This window comes from Heteronotia binoei, chromosome 1, assembly GCF_032191835.1.
Source record: "Heteronotia binoei isolate CCM8104 ecotype False Entrance Well chromosome 1, APGP_CSIRO_Hbin_v1, whole genome shotgun sequence".
NCBI lineage: Eukaryota > Metazoa > Chordata > Lepidosauria > Squamata > Gekkonidae > Heteronotia > Heteronotia binoei.
In genome coordinates, this window is record NC_083223.1 from 126,767,986 (window position 1) to 126,785,842 (window position 17,857).

At 40.9% G+C, this 17,857-nt stretch overlaps 1 protein-coding gene across 1 annotated transcript in view; it reads left to right on the forward strand.

Annotated features, from left to right (window-relative positions):
* The window catches only part of AIG1 (androgen induced 1), a 205,307-nt gene that overhangs the window by 160,529 nt on the left and 26,921 nt on the right, over positions 1 to 17,857 (forward strand). The gene's annotated exons all lie outside the window — the stretch shown is intronic.

Sequence of the window (17,857 nt, forward strand, 5' to 3'; positions counted from 1 at the left end):
CCTCAGCTCTCTGGAGTAAGATGTTCAGGGGGCTGTGGAGGGGAGCTGGAGTTACAGTCCACAACACTTTTCCACTCCCAGTGCTTCACGTTTACATTAATCCTTGTATCGAGTTAGAATGCATTTTTAGCAGCCACCATGCTACTAGACCAGCACAGGATTTAAGACTGCTTATGGAACCCTGATTTTAGTTTCTGACTTGTAATCTTTAAAGGTGAAGTGAAATAAGCAGTAGCTTGGCACTTTATCTAGTGATCAAAGCAATAAACCCTGGCTTAACTCCTTAAAGAAACAACACATGATAGTTGTAAACAGTTGTACTAAATTCAAGACATGTCTGAAGTAAATGACTGTGTGTGAAATACTACCCACTGAGAAATTTTCCATTATATGCTTGGATTCTACCTCTTTATCAAGTGCAGTAGTCTTACATTTATTTTGATCTGTTAGTACCTGCCATCAATATGATTGCTGCAGTCTTGCATTTCTTCTTTGTACCATTCTGGGCAGGCACAGCGCATGTCAGCCTATGTCATTCTTTCTCTGGCTGGTCATGGGGTAGCTCTGCTGGATTGCAGCTAGTATCTTTTTAATGTAACACCATTTGGCTGCTTCTTTGTACTGCCATTCTTCCATGAAACTATCTGTGAAACACTGTCTACCTTAGTGACTTGTACACTCCAAATAAATTGTTTGTCATATTTCCTATTTGGGGTCCTCTAAAAAACTGTGAACAAGTAAGCTTGACTAGCAAAATTGTTTCTCTTGGCCCAGGAGCCTGTTTGGGGATCTCATCCAGGAACATATGTGAGAGGGTGGAAAGCAGCTTTTAAGCATAGATCCATTCCTGGGCATTTACCAGCAGCAACTGCTTGGCCTAATGGACAATGTCTATCATAACGGCATGAAAGATGAGGTAATGTGGGAAACTGATGTGGCTGAGCTCAAAGGAATGTGAGATTAAAAAGCAGCCAAACCAGGATTATTGCTATATACAGTCATCTGCACCTGTGAAGATGGAGGTGGAGATTCATGAGGCCATTGAATAGATTCAGTTCAAACATGAAACTTTATTGGTATTTTCTTTTGTTTTCCTTTACTTTCCCCCACCTCTGTCAGTAACCAGTCATCCTTGTGTAAATTTAATCTTTCTCGCTCTTGGCTTGACTTCGTGAACGAAGATTTAAGAAAGGTGCAGTAGTCCATGTCTGCTGCAGGCTCGCTGGTGGCTGACAAGACCAATGCGGGACAGGCAGGTCCGGCCACAGTGGCTGCAGGGAAAAGTCTGATTTGGGGTTGGCGCTGTAGCAGTACGATTCTTCCTCAATCTCCTTTTGTCCTCAAGACCAGCTATGCGTGCGTTCTCAAAGGAAGAGACAGCCTGGTGGATGGTGTGCCTCCATGCTTTGCGATCTGAGGCTAGGTCAGACCACTGGTGATGGTTAATGCAACAGGTACCAAGGGATTTCTTCAAGGAGTAATCAATGGTGGGAACATTCTAGCAAGGAATATATGGAGATAACACAGTTCATGCTCACCTTCTCAGGCACTTGTAATTGGTGTGTTTGTCTACAGATAAATAGCCTGAAAATGGCTTGCAACAACTTTAACAGCAACTCAACATATTGTACAGCAGTCTCTAAACCTTGTTCTAGAACAAACTAAGGTCATGTGAACTTATGGAAATTTCCTTAACACACTGTAGATTATAAAAGAATGTCTCTAAATTGTAAAATCCATCACTGTATAGTGAATTTTATCATGCACATTATTCCTCAGTAGCTCATCATCAAAGCTGAACTTCAAATTACTTCTCTGTATGTTTTCTGGTTTCTTAAAGATTAAATTTGGGGGGATGGGGGGGTGGGCTCCCTATGGGTGTCCTGCCCCCCCAGGGAAAGTGCATGCGCAATACATCGCCTCTCCTTTCCCGGTGTAGTGAACGCTGCGTGGTCACTGTCTGGCTATGCCTGGCAGATGGTCACTGCAATGGCCTCTCCTACATTACTGCATCCGTGGCAACACCTTCTCGCTGGTCCCCCCCATTTTCACAGAGTTTGCCACGTCATGGTGCGACCGAATGTCCGGCGGTATAACTGGATGGGCAGGTTGGGCTCACCAACCTCGCCAGCCAAGAGAAGGAAAACTCTAACATCAAGCCTGGGCAGACAGAGCTCGTTAATGTAACATCTACCACCTGGAGGACTCGCTGCCGGTGTCCCGGCTTACTGGGCCATGGCAGATGACCCCATGGTGAAAGGGTGGAGCCAGTACTGTGCACACTGCGCTTCACCTAAAAATTCCTCTGCGCAGGCCTGAAGGGCATCCACATCCACAACATACCAAGTCCTGCAGCGATGGGCAAGGGTCGAAACGGCAGGTGGAAGATGCCACTGGAAGCTGCAGTCCCGACCCTGCGTGTAGGCGGTTCAGGGTATTGGTCGCCTAATGCTGACCCGGAGATGAAAGCATTTTTCGGCAGCACCCTGAACAACCAAGCAGCCTTATTTAGGGACAGCACTGCTTGCTCCGTATGGAGAGGGGCCTAGAAAAGGTGGCCTAAACAAAGCTCGTCTCCCCCCCAGTTGGCTAGCCGCGGTCAACGGGCATCCTTACTTGCGGTCGAAAAATAACAAAGAAAAGGCATGCACCTGCCTCACAAAGCGGGCAAAGACTAAAGCTTGCGTATTGGAACATCAAAACCATGCTTGACACAGTAGACAGTGGTCGCCCTGAACGACGCTCTGCTCTAGTTGCCCATGAACTTCTCAGGTTGAATATCGACATAGCAGCTCTCAGTGAGGTCCGTTTCCCTGAGGAAGGTAGTCTTCAAGAACACGGTGCTGGCTATACCCTCTACTGGTCGGGTAAGTCAAAGGCTGAGAGCCGCCTTTCTGGCGTTGGCTTCATGGTCAGGAACTCCATTGCCTCTAAACTCAAAAACCTGCCAACAGGTCACTCAGATCGCATCATGTCTATGCATCTCCCACTTCAAAACAAGCAGCATGCAACACTCTTCAGTGTGTACACTTCAACCCTTCAAGCAGATCCTGCAGAAAAGAACAAGTTCTATGCTGATCTACGTAACCTCGTATGGAAGACCCCTACAGAGGACAAGGTGATCATCCTTGGCGACTTCAATGCCAGAGTAGGTAAAGACTTGGAAGCCTGGAAAGGAGTACTTGGCAAACACGGCATTGGCAACTGCAATGATAACGGGCGCCTCCTGCTAGAATTCTGCACGGAGCATCAGCTCACCATTACCAACACTATCTTCCAACAGAAGAACAGTTTGAAGACAACCTGGATGCACCCACGGTCCAAGCATTGGCACCTTATTGACTACATTCTGGTGCGCCAGAGAGACCTTCGAGATGTCTTACACACCCGAGTAATGCCCAGTGCAGAATGTCATACGGATGATCGTCTTGTACGCTGCAATCTCCGTCTTCACTTTAAATCTACACCCAGGAGAGGCGGTATCCCCCAGAGGAAGTTTCAGGTTGGCAGCCTTCAGTCAGCCGAAGTTAAAGCTGCCTTCCAGGCAAAACTCCAGACAAGAATTGAGGACCCCAGTTGCCTCACAGATCCTTCTCCAGAAGCACTCTGGGAACACCTAAAAACTACCATCCTGTTGACCTCTGAAGAAGTCCTCGGGTTCTCCACAAGGCTGCTGATCCCTTTCCTGAATGCTGTCTTTTGTAGGAATGAACTACACAACACGCGTGTTGAGGAGAAAATGCTTCACTTGCAAAGCAAGTGGCCTTTATTATATAGGGTTCAGGTCTCAGCTTAAGACATAGCAACACAAAGATTCTCACAGGAAGCATGTAAAATATTCTGCTTAGCATGCGAAAAATCCACAGTAGTTTAGCAAGTTCCCGAAATATCTTGTCTCAATGTGACTGATGTGAGAGCACCTATGTTATTTCAGACATTACAGGGTCTGGGTAATTGGGCTCATGACACTCCCACGCCTTTAGGGGTCACAGTAGCAAGACACCATTTCAGCTATATGGTCCTACATTCCATTCTTTCCTTTATTATATGGCTGCTTGCAAAGGGCAGCAAGATAACAATTTGATTTTGACATTCCCAGGAAGGAAGGAATTGGCATTACAATGGGGTAACAAAAAGGTGTACTAATAAAGATGGGGTATAGATAAGCCACAGGTGAGAAACAAACAATGATGGTTTTTAGCATTCACACTGGCACATCTTAGTATTTAATTTTTGTCCGTCCAGAAAAGATGCATGTGTAGGGGGAGAAGGGTTATTCAGAGGCACATTTTGGCTAGGTAGCCCAGCCATCCACTACAGAGCTGTTTAGGTCTCCATCATAGGGCTGGGCATGCAGGCTAGCGTGAGAGGGCCCACCATGTCTTTTGAGGCTAGGCTACCTTCTCTATGGTGTGAGAGGGCCCACCAGGTCTCTTTTGAAACTAGGCTACCCTCTTTATACAATAGTACTCTGGTATCAGTTCTCCCCCCTCCTGCACTGTACAATTCTTGGAGAGTGTATGCCAAATTGCATGATGTGCTCTCATTTAGATTTCAAACAACCAGGGTTGAAACACAGTTGAGACAAGAGGGGGATGGGAATGTCAATTACCAAAAAGTAAGGTCTACATGCATGAGGGAAAGCTATTTTTTTTCAATAAACGTTACTAGTTATGATGCAACAACACAAAAACTCATCTCAATTTTTTAAAATACATAAGGGACATATGTAAGTGACATGTTATAAACTGAATCAATTCATGTGCCTTTATGGCAAGCAACATATTGTAGCCTAGGTGATCAAGATACACACATTCAGACATAGGTGAGAACATGGCCAGAAATGGGCAGTCCGTACTAGCCATATTAACATAGGTGAAAGCAGTGCCAGAAATGGGCAGTCCATACTGGCACATTATTACAATATAAAAATCATTTCCTGGTTCCTCTCCTCCCTTAGTCTGAGTTCATGGAGAGTTTACGTGCTTTATGCATGACAATCTTTTCACAGGGAAATGTGTTTCTATTGCAGCCAAAAGGAATTATTTTTATTTGGAAGTACAACTTGGAAGTGGCAGTGGGGCTCCTTATCGTGATCTTGCTGGGGCCTCCAGCCTTTTTCTAGGTACAGGAATTTTCCTGGAAATAAGTTTTGTCCATAACTCAGTTTGGATGGGGTTTTGGGGGAGGCCTTCCTACCAACATCAATGCGGCATGACCATGCAAATTTCAGGACCTCTGGGTAGATATGGAAGAGCCTGGAAAAAATACTTGGAGAAACAAACAAAACAAGAATAATAGATTTTTTTTCCTTTTAAAGCTTTTCTTGGCTGTCCACAAATTGCCATAACTTGAGCTCAACCCTGTTGAGATAGGGTTGCACACATTAGATAAATTACCACACTTGTTTTGGACTGGAGACTTTCTTCTCCTCACATGGAGTTTCAGTTTGACAAGGTCTCTGCCCTTCCAATGTTAAAGGGCAAATTTTATACACCATACATTATGCAGAATACAAATCCACAATATAAACCTATGCATCACTTCTCATGATTCAGGCTAGTGTACACCCATATAGAAAGCTTGTACCTAGAGATTCATGAGAGGCTTTTTACTTTGTTGCAACAGCTATAAATTTTTTAAAAAAGAAAACATGAAATTGTGCACAAGATTGGAGCTCCAAAAAGAGATTACCAGAGTTGGAATTACCCCTGGATTCTGAAAATGGTCACAAAAAGGGAAGAAAAACTTTTTCTATAGCTTTGGAACATATGAAATTGTCAAAAATAAGAAAAACTTCAAAAACAAACAAAATAAAACTGAGGCCTCAGTAGAACAATGCCAGCTCTAACATACATGTATATGAGGGATCAGACTCAAAATGATTAGAGAACTGGATCAGAGAATTTAAACCATTGGAAATCAGTGGGGTGATCAAGTTCCACTGAACCCCATTTTTCTCTGTGCCAGCTCATCTCAATCTGTTCTGTGGGTCTCACGTAGGTGTGAGAGTAGGTTTCCACAAACTTTAACAACAAAATCCTAAAAGCAAATAATAATTAATCCTTAAACAAACAATTCTTAACAGACATACCAGCAATTCTTAAAACTATCATAATGAATATGCATTTAAACTTGACTTGCAGGTCCAGATTTCCTGCACAGGATATTGAAAGAAAAGATGAGCAAACTTAATAAAACAGTGAGAAAATCCTAGAAATCAAATTATGGTTAATACCTGGTCAAAAACGTAAAACAAGTCTTAAATCTATTTATAATAAGCATGCAATATATATATATAAACTTAGGAGAAAACCTAGTAAGGAGCTTGCACAGCCAAGGAGATGTGTGGGGCAGTGCAAAGATAGAATTTAGACTGATGCATAAAACAGGGTGCTAAAACATGCACCTTGATGAAGAAGGTTGAAATAATGGAGAGGCTGAAACTTAAGCAAATGGAAATGTGTTATCCAGTAGCCAGCCTGGCCAAGACTGGAGACTGGATTGAAACACAAAATCAAGCAGAACTGGAGTCCTACTATGGTAAGAACATGAAATATGGAAAGGATTTTCTAAACAAAACACTCAGAAAAGGTCAAACTCTAACAAGATACTCTAGAGGCATAAAATAAAATAGATAAGCATGTAGATGCCTCTTTCCACAGGTAAGAGGTTCACCAAATAGCTAAATAGGAAGATTGATACGTACAGTTCATAGATGGAACATAAATGACATTAAGAGAGCAAATGAAGATATACATTTGAGGAATGCAGAACATTATTAAAGTCCAGATTTCTAATGAAGACCAAGAGTTTTCAGGAATTCTGCCTAGTGAATTACCAATAAAACTAGAAAACACGACACTAAGAATAATTGGTCACTGATAAGACAGGGTATTAGTTTTTCAAGCCTTAAGAGAGAAGATGTACGGTGAGAGGGTAGTTTTATCCAAGGAAGGGTACAGATGTCCTTCTATAACACATGCTATAACTTCAAATGAAAAGAGGTCTTGTAGGAACCAAAATTTGTGAGGTAGAATTTTAAAACACTGTTCTTTTCAGAAAATAAAAATTCAGTACCTATAACAAAAAGAATTTTCAGATTTAAATGAATGAAAATTGTTAAGCAATTCAAAGTAAGATGAAAACTGTTAAATGTAAAACTAATAGCCTTGACATACATAAATACATAATACATAAATACAAACAATAGAGACTAGTCATGGATTTCATTGTGAGTTGCAAAAATAGCAGCCACCAAATTCTCTGGAGAAGGCTCTTGCCCAACCTCTTCCAGCATTTGAGACTGAGATTGAAATTGGGAATCAGATTTGGGAGACCCTGATGCCATGCCATCTTTAGCCAGGCAACTACAACGTGCAAGAGAAAACACAGCAGCATGTCTGCACCCCGAGGTAAGGGGGGAACTGGACCATGCCAAGTTAATAACACCAAATTAATTTGAACCTATATTTGGATAGGAACTCTCATTTTCACTCCTTTTAATTGTTTTTGAAGAGTGGTTTTTTAATGTATGATTAGCATGTTCCACAATAGCTTGACCTGTGGAATTACATGAAATACCATGCTGGAATTAAATGTCCCATTGTGTACAAAAATCAACAAATTCAAAAAAATAGGTAAAATAAAATGGGATTCAGCAATAGAAATACAGAAATATAGACAGAGGCCTTGTCTAGCATGTATAAAACTAACAGGCACATAGTAAAATCTGTTATCACCTCTCTTGTGTTCTTGCAGCAGGGAGGATGTATGTCTGGAACCATTGTTTGTTGCTGCTGTTTCCAGAGAGGTCAGATTTTAGATGCACGCTTTTATGGGCAATTTGAAGTCACCAGGGCCATTTTTACTGCTGGCATGTGTGCATGTGAGACTATGAGCGTTTTCACACTGACCTTACTTGGGAGCGACGTCCCTCTTCACCGCGCAGCGTCTGCGCAGAAGCTGCGCGGTGAAGAGGGACGTCGCTCCCGAGTAAGACGTCATTCCTGAGTAAGGTCAGTGCGAAAACGCTCTATATCTTAATTCTGGAAAATATTAGAACACACTTGAGATTAAATCAAGAGAAAAACAAAATTAATTCTATATCACATGGCTGATCAAGAATGTTTTGTTCCTTTTTGTTCCATGAAAAGAAAAGCTAGGATTAAAAAATTAGGTTGCCCTTTGCTTTTCAGAGCAATTTGTAACACAAAGGGTTTCTTAGCTTCACGCAAAGAAGCACTAAGCTATTTATTGCTCAAGTGAGACTCCGCTTATTTCCTGTTTCTTCTCTAAAGGCAGAGAGAGAGATAGAAATGGCTCTAAACACATATAATTTAAAAAATTCTTTTATGGGGGAAGGAGCAACTTTTGTAAAAAAAATCTGGCTGGGGTTTGTGAAGTAATGCTATCTGTCTGTCTGCCACTCCTCTATTGGCAGTAAGACTTTGTGGGCTATTTTTCTGTTTTCATTGCATAAGCCTGTTGTTTGTACTTGGCCTGCCTTGCAGGTCTGGCGTGCAAGTTCAGAGCAGAGTTGTTAGTGATGAAGAAAAAAAAATGGGTAAGTGTGCCAATTGCTTTTGGTTCCTACTAAGCATTCAATGAAATTGTTAAGCAGTCAGGCTAAAATAGATAAAAGGAAGTACTTCTTCACCCAAAGGGTGATTAACATGTGGAATTCACTGTCACAGGAGGTGGTGGCAGCTACAAGCATAGCCAGTCCCAAGAGGGCAGATAAAAATATAGAGCAGAGGTCCATCAGTTGCTATTAGCCACAGTATAGATATACATATATATGTGCATATGTGTATGCATAGAAGACATTGGATCTATATTTTGCCCTCCCTCACAACAGACACCCTGTGAGGTGGGTGGGGCCGAGAGAGCACTGACAGAAACTGCTCTTAACCAGAACAACCTCTGAGAGGGCTATGACCACCCAAGGTCACTCCAGCAGTTTTAAGTGGAAGAGTGGGGAATCAAACCTGTCTCTTTCAGATAAGAGGCCACACCTAATCACTACACCAAACTGACACATATATTGGTTGCTGAATGACACAGAGTGCTGGACTGGATGGGCTGTTGGTCTGATCCAATACAGCTTCTTATGTTAGTTTGCAAACCACACAGGTTAACAGCAGAATCAGGATGATGATTATTAGCACAATGTGCTGAGTCTGGTCAAAAGCAACAAAAACCGTTTGTCCAGTACTTTGGCATTTAAATAAAAATAGCTATGACTGAGGAAGAAGAAAAATAAATAAATAGCAGAAGTAACACTTTTTAAAATCTTATCAGCATGTATATTGCTTTGAGCAATCACACCAGGAAGATTAAGTTGGCTTTAAATAGTGAGCAATGAGAAAAATAACAACAAGAAATTAAAACCTGCAAGATTAAAAATATAGCCAATCAGATCAAGGTCAATATGGAGAGATGCGTACAGAGCTGAAAGACCTTTGTTACTAGCAGCAACTTCAGCCTGCTGCACTGAGCACAGCTGCAAAGTAAAGTGTGTTTTTTCCCAGCACATTGAGTACTCATTTGACCAACTTCAGAAAATTGGAAGGCCAGGTAACCTTGAGGCAGCTACCTGAAATCCAGCTTCCACCAGGATCAGACTCAGGCCGTAAGCAGAGCTCAAGACTGCAGTACTGCAGCTTTAACACTCTGCACCAAAGGGCTCTTTTTGAATCCAAATTAGCATTTTCCTTGGCCAATTTTATCATCAATTTTCCTGCTGCATCAGGATTATCAACCTGTCTTCTAATTGCTGCCTGAAGACAATTGATAAGATCTAAATAGGACTTTTGTGGCTTTTGACAGACAGTTGCAAAACTGTGGGCTGGTTTCCCTATGCCCATATCTCTGATAGCCTTTACCAATAAAAGGTCAGGCAACTCTTCCCCTGTCAAATGTACAGGGCAAATAGACATTTCTGCCAATTCTGGGACATCTTCCAATTTAGCCTGATCAAGTTCCTTCTCCAAAATTTCACAAACCATGCGTCCCGGGGCATTAGATTTTGGGCCCACGGGTGGATCTATTGGTGGAGGAGGGGGAGAAGGAGGAGGAAGAAGAGGAGGGGCAGGGGGCACAAGTTGGACACCAGTGCCTTTTAAGGGACAATCTTTGGAGAGCTGGCTTCAGTTAGAAACGGGCATAAATTTCTCTATTGCATACCTGCATTTATGCCAGACTTGCAGCAGCTCAATAGAAGCTCGGGCTCTGTGTGAAAGGTCTTCCCTATCTTCTCCAGTCCCAAAGTTTAAGGGAGCCTCCCTTCGGATACCAGGGACATTGCTTACTGATCTCTTGTAACAGCGTCTTAAGTTGGCCAGAAGTCATGGACCCGCTGGACTTTTGGATCAAAAACTTTAACTCACCTAAACGTTTCTGCTCAGCCTGGGAAAACTGTCCACCCATTACTTACCAAATGAAAGGGGTCATTGAGAACAACGGAGTCCGCACTTCGGGGCCTTATGCCAGGTGTTTGATAAGTAGGAACTGAGCTGCTGGGCTGTGCCAGGTGATACCTGAAAGCAGGAGCTCTCCCTTGTCCCGGGAGCTGAGCTGTCCTGCTTCGGTGAGCTGTCCCTGCTTCGATGAGCTGTCCCTGTTTGGGCGCCACATGTAGGAATGAACTACACAACACGTGTGTTGAGGAGAAAATGCTTCGCTTGCAAAGCAAGCGGCTTTTATTATATAGGGTTCAGGTCTCAGCTTAAGACATAGCAACACAAAGATTCTCACAGGAAGCATGTAAAATATTCTGCTTAGCATGCGAAAAATCCACAGTAGCTTAGCAAGTTCCCAAAATATCTTGTCTAAGTGTGACTGATGTGGGAGCATCTATGTTTTTCCAGACATTACAGGGTCTGGGTAACTTTAGGGGTCACAGTAGCAAGACACCATTTCAGCTATATGGTCATACAGTCTTTAACATTCTTTGAATGTGTTGCTGAAAATCTATCATCCTCAGTCCACCTTACAGTGATCTTTGGTTGCAGTGCTTAATATTGTTTAAAGTCATCTCCATTTAACTGTTTCTGACTAAAAAACTCTAGGAAATCCAATTTGCATTAAAAACAGTTAGACTGACAGCTCAGAGTCATATAGGTGGAAATGTCAGGCATTGTTATCACATTCTTGTTTTCTAATGGGGGCAGGTGATCTTTGCATACTCTAATGCCATATCTCTCTTTTCTGTGATGGGACATAAAGCACCAATGATAAAGATAGCAGTGGTTATAGCACCTAGCCACCCAGTCATCCTCAAAATGCCCCTACCATTTGAAACTAGATGGGTAGCAACGCAAGAAAGAGCACCAAAACTTTGAAATACCTCCCCAGGGAAATTCATCGTCTCCCTCAATCACTGTCTTCGGTCAGCAGGTGAAGACTTTTGTTTTGTTGTTATTCCCTCACTAACTCCTATAGCCCTCCTCCCTGTGTGTTTGTATGTGTTTATATGTTTATTTTGTTTAATTGTTTTAATACATATTTGTGCTTTTAATGTCTGAAATGTTAAATGTTTTGTTGTAATGTCACTGTGTGGGCCCTAAGTTGGATGGAATGGTGGCAGAGAAATGTTATAAATAAAATGATAAATAATATATTACCATTATGTTGGTTGGACCCAGCATCACATATCTGGATGATAAGGAGGAGGAGCAGGCAAATGGTTCTTTCATTACTCAACACACACTTTTTTTGAATCAGTGGAGTTTATGTCCAGCTAATAAATGTACTTAAGATGGGGTTGAAATTATCAAAGGAAAATTTAGACTATGATTGACAGTCTTTTATAGTTAATGAGACAGTGCATGAAAGGAAATGGGACAGCTTAAATGAACGACTAGATGCTTGAGTGACAGGTAGCAAGTGCAAAGAGTTGTGAATAGTTAATGTAGTGAGAGGGCAACAGCATTTTAGTGGAAGCATTCTGAAATTAACTGAAGAGTGCGAGTATGTCATCAAGGAAGGTAAGCGATGAAAAAAGCAGTCTAGGTAAAGGTGACTTAACACTGACAAGTTATTTCAGCTTTTACACACTAAGTTTTTGCTGTAGTTCAACTTCTTAATGTCAGTTTTCCGCTTTCATTATGCATAGTAGTGTTTGCTGGTTATTGCTCTTCTGGTTTTTCTTCAAGCTTTCTCATGTGTTTTCAGACCAGCAGTAATCTGAAAAAACACAGGAAAACTCTAAGTGGGGGAGGGACAACTATGTGTAATGGAGGAAAAAAAATGATGTACTTAAGAAGCCAGCTGCAACATTGTGGAAAAGCTTTTGTAATATGTAGAGCTGCAATATAGTCATGGATTGTTTGCATTTTGCTCAGGTTCTGGACCTGTTTGGGCCAGTTTTCATGGGAGCTGACCCAGATTGTCAGATTTCAGATTATTTTTTTAAAAGATCAGTAGTTAGGCTTGCCAATCCCCAGGTCCCAGCGGGGGTTCTTCCGCTTTCCCAGGCTCCTTCCAGCCCCCAGTCATCTCATCTGACCGGCGGGGGGAAGCCCCACCTCTACAGCCACCATGTGACTTTCCAGCTTCGGAGGCTTCAGTCTCCAATTGGAAAGGCTTTTTCTTTGGATGGTGTGTCTGTGTTACTTTGAAGACGTTGGCAGCAACTTGTGGATAGAGATGCCAATCCCTCTATTCAGAGTTGCCAGAAGGGGGGGGGGAGGGAAATGTCTGCTGAGCACTTCATTATTTCCTATGTGGAGATCGATTCTCACAGGGCATAATGGGGAATTGATCTGGAGGTATCGGGGGCTCTGGGGGGGCTGTTTTTTTGAGATAGAGGCACCAATTTTTCAGTATAGCATCTAGTGCCTCTCCCCTAAAATACCCCCCAAGTTTCAAAATGATTGGACCAAGGGGTCCAATTCTATGAGCCCCAAAAGAAGGTGCCCCTATCCTTCATTATTTCCTATGGAAGGTAGGCATTTAAAAAGGTGTGCTGTCCCTTTAAATGTGATGGCCAGAACTCCCTTGAAGTTCAATTATACTTGTCACAACCTTGCTCCTGGCTCTGCCCCCAATGTCCCCTGGCTCCACCCCCAAAGTCCCCAGATATTTCTTGAATTGGACTTGGCAACCCTGTCAGTAGTCCTGGAAGATCCAGAGATAAGAAGAAGAAGAAGAAGAAGAAGAAGAAGAAGAAGAAGAAGAAGAAGAAGAAGAAGAAGAAGAAGAAGAAGAAGAAGAAGAAGAAGAAGAAGAAGAAGAAGAAGAAGAAGAAGATGATGATGATGATGATATTGGATTTATATCCTGCCCTCCACTCCGAAGAGTCTCAGAGAGGCTCAAAATCTTCTTTACCTTCCTCCCCCACAACAGACACCCTGTGAGGTGGGTGGGGCTGGAGAGGGCTCTCACAGCAGCTGCCCTTTCAAGGACAACCTCTGCCAGAGCTATGGCTGACCCAAGGCCATTCCAGCAGGTGCAAGTGGAGGAGTGGGGAATCAAACCCGGTTCTCCCAGATAAGAGTCCGCACACTTAACCACTGCACCATACTGGCTCTAAAAATTCCAAGCAGCGTTACCCTCAAGTGTTTAGAGAAAAATAAGTCCAGTCCCATCATCCATTCTTTTATCTGATAAGGAAAGTCACAGCTAAGACTGACAGGCGGGCTATATTTGTCCCTGAAAACTTTTGTTATCTGAGGGGAAAGCATGAGGAGATTCTAAGCAAATGGTTAGATAAAAGGATATTTATCCGTTTTGGTCAGAAAGGCATTTTTAGACCTAGAAGAATTTCTTACATTAGATTAGCAACAGGTTTTTAAAAATAGTAAAATAGTATTACTTATGACAAGGATATAGACAGATGAATAAAACCAACAAATACTTCTCTTATTTTTCTCATTTTCACTGCTACCCAATCTACAAACAGGTCTCAGATTTCACACACATATTATTATTTTGTTTGTTTAGTTAATTTCTATAGTGACTTTTGGCCTATACAAGGCAGCTCACAGGACAATCATTAAAATACCATAAATAGTTAAAATACCAAAATAAAACATTACAGTACTCTAAAAACAATATTTAAACCAGTGCTAAAGCCACAATGAAATTAACATTAAAATCAGAGTCTCAGCAGAGAATTAAACTTGCCAAAACCCACAGTTCAGCCACAGACTTTCCAAAATAACAAAGCTCTAAACCAAAGCAGAAGGCCAATGATGAACTTACAGCAGCTTTTCTTATATGAGGTTGTCCTATTGCCCTGGCTTGCATACAAGGGCACATCCACACATATTATTAATGATAATATGATTAGTATCGCAAATGTAGTAAAACCACTGAATTTTGGTGATGCTGTACTACAAGCATGTTGCTATCAATAATGCATGCTCTTTTACACCTCTTCACATGAGAGCTAGGTTTTGAGCCATACGTGACACAAAAAATGCAGATAGTGACTGGGGGTTGACTCTTTGAATCAAACCTAACATTCAACAGCTAGTCTGATCTATTCATCTGCTTCAGTGATAGAGAATCTGAGCCATATTCTTTGCAACTTGCAGAGACTATACTAGAGTGGTTGTCATAGTTCATGGTGACTTAGGAAGGTTTTGCAAATGTCTCCCAGACTTAAGCCTTTGCAAATGTCTCCCAGACATCTCATACTAAGAGGAATGTTAAACTTCTGGCAACATCCTTTGCTTTATAAACGTTGAAGGAGCTGAGTGATATAAACAGACTGAATTGTCCTTTGTGGCCTTTAAAAGCTAGTGGAAATCTTGTAAAACACAGGACGGGTGTATATTAAGAATATATTTGCGAACACAGCCAGCAGCCCTTAACGTTAGATGAAATGCAATGAAATTAGGTAGTCTATAGAATGTTCTGAATGCCATGATATGACTCTGTTGATGAAATGTATGGGTTTCTGACCCTGAAAACTGACTGGCTAGGATGGCTGGTAATCATATGTGCAAAGTCTGGAGTCCACACAAGCAAGCCAGTGGTCTAAAACTGCTTTGTTTGAGCTGCAGCACACCATGCCTCAGCCAGGCATCCATTTTAGAATCAGACTCATCTTCCCCAATAGCATGCCTAGTCTCACTGCTCGGTGCGCAATAAAAGGTATCTGGAAGAAGATCTGTTTATCTCTCTGTGTGTGTCTAAAGACACATTTATAACACTCAAGAGTGACAAAGGTACAGTCCAAAACAAAGTTGAACTCACTGAGATTGTTTAGGATTGTACTGCAAGAAATATAACTCAAGACAGAGCTATATAGAGCAGTTTTAGTTCTTAATGGCTATGGGAATTAGGTAACAAGGAGCAAGATTAGTTCCACCCCAATATTGTTTCAGAATGAATCCCTTTCTTCCACAGAATGGGTGGTTGCCACTTGCCACTTTATTGGGGGGGGGGGTGAGGGGAGTATTGTGCTGTTCTTATGACTAGAGTTGTGGTGAGGGCTTTATATGCTATCCTAGGCAGCACCTTGGGATTCCACCCTTAATGGTGCCACCCAAAGCAGAGTTACATCCATCTAAATCCATTAAGTCAATTTGCCATAATTTTTTAAAAGCATCACGATACATAAAAACACAGCAGAACGGTTTTTCCCACTCTGATAAAAAAAAAAACAACTCGCACACACCTAGCTAATTTGGAGTGGATAACCTCAGTTCTAATTTTAGAAAGTCTCTTATTCGTTAGCTTTAAAAATTGGCAATAAATATTGACAATATATTTTTAAAAGACCAGTTTATAATACAATAGGAATTTAGCTATGCTTTGCATTTGATTACATTGAGACATTTTCAAAGCTTTGTATAGTTTTCATATTAACTAGAAACAAAGAAATATATCAGAGGGAAGTAAGTGGCACTACTAACCATGTGTGTGTAACTGTACCACTATTGGCTTTCATAAACAGTTCAGAGGTTGCAAACTAGAAATCCAGAGGGCTGTGTCCCATTCAAGTACTAAAGGCACCCAGTAAACCAATGATTTTGGATGAGTCAGAAGTAGTTATAAATAGCTTCAGAATTGCAGCTGGGCTATCCCATCATCAAAGCATGCTTCTGGAGCAAAATGCAGAAAACATTCCATTGAAGTGAATGGTGCCAGCTGTTTTCTTAGCGATAGTACTGGCCATCCATCTGTTGTTGTCTGGAATCTTCATCTGTCAGACAGAGAGATAATATTGCTTCCTTACTTAATAGGAGAATTATGGGGGAAACTTCAAGTGGACAGCAAATTGAAGATACTTGTGCATTTGAGGACTTGAAATAATTTGTAATGTTTATTTATTTATTTTTAATTTATTTGATTTGATTTATATCCTGCCCTCCCCGCAGAAGCAGGCTCATGTTCATGTTCATATAGAGGGTTCAGCTATCATCATATAAGAATAACAATATGGAAGCACAGATAAATGAGATGCTGGGTAGAGTGAGAAAAAAAATTACTTTCAGAAAAACGTTTACCACAATGTGCCCAGAGAATATTATTAGTATAATATGATGAGTATGGTTAATTATGGATATTTAATTTCTTGATATAATATTCTGCATAATGCTTCTTTATGTCTGTAAAAAGTTGTAATTTATTGATTTTTTGCAATAAAACCAGTAAAAAAATCAAACAAAACCTGGACTAAAAGAAAGAAAGGAAATAAAAATATTCTACATAATGTTATGATCTTTATCATTGCAAATGTGTGTGTGTGTAATTGTACATGATGCCATTTGTAACAGTTATAATACCCTTATGACATTTGTCCTTGTATATATCTGCTTTCAATTATGCTCAAAGTATCCAGGAAGACTCCTATACTAATTTTGTCCAACTTTGAAGCCACATATCTCATGCATGAGGCTGTTGGACATGAGTGGTTGCAGATGTCAATGCACCAATGGCAGGAAGCCAAGAAGATGGATTACGACTTAGTCACTGAAAAAATACATGCCAGCACATCTCTGATACACGAACTGCAGCACCTCATAAGGAAAATGTGTTATGACAAGAAATCAATAACCTTTTGGAAGCAATTGGTTTCTGAAATATTTTTGATTAATTATGCTGGAGCATGTTTGGCAATGTAGCTTGATCTAGCATTAGCCTAGTGCTTTTTACATGAGGCACTATTATAATTGCTCTCATAAGTCAAACATGATGGTTCAACCAGGTTTTAAAGGTTCAGCATATAGATTTTAGAGTGTCACTATGGCAGACTTAATTGCATATTCTGGGGTTTGTAGATTTTTAACTGATCAATCAAAATAGCATTCATTTGAACATAAACAATTGAAAATTAAAATAATACAAGCTTCTTGCACTCTGGATTTGGAGTAATAATATTGCAATACATTGAACAAAATCAGCTAAAATCAGCTATAATGTGTATTTATGTGTCTTTGTATTATTATACATTCTCTTAAAAAGAAATGGATGCTAATTAAAATCATCCATTATTTTAGATATGTTTGAAAATAAATTAGCAGATTACGATTGCTGTTTACAGTGATAATGTCAAAATCATAAGTGTTACTTGATTTTTCTGTAGTTTTTGAAACAAATTATGCTTAAAGCTATATGGCAGGTGAGAATTTTTTTAATTGAAAAATAAATATGTAGCCAGTTGTGTAACACCTAGTGTGACCCTAGTCCAGACATCCTTATCCAGTGGGCATTACAGGGGCAGTGATATGGAAAGAAGGGCTCTGCTGAGATCTGCACCATTTCCCCCAGAATTGGCATTGGGTAGCTTTAGGAATTGCTGGAAAATCTATGATAAAACTATACCATGAGTTTTCTCTGGAAGTGGCACAGACAAGAGCAACTATTTAAACATTTTATTTTTCTCCTTCTGCCACTTGGC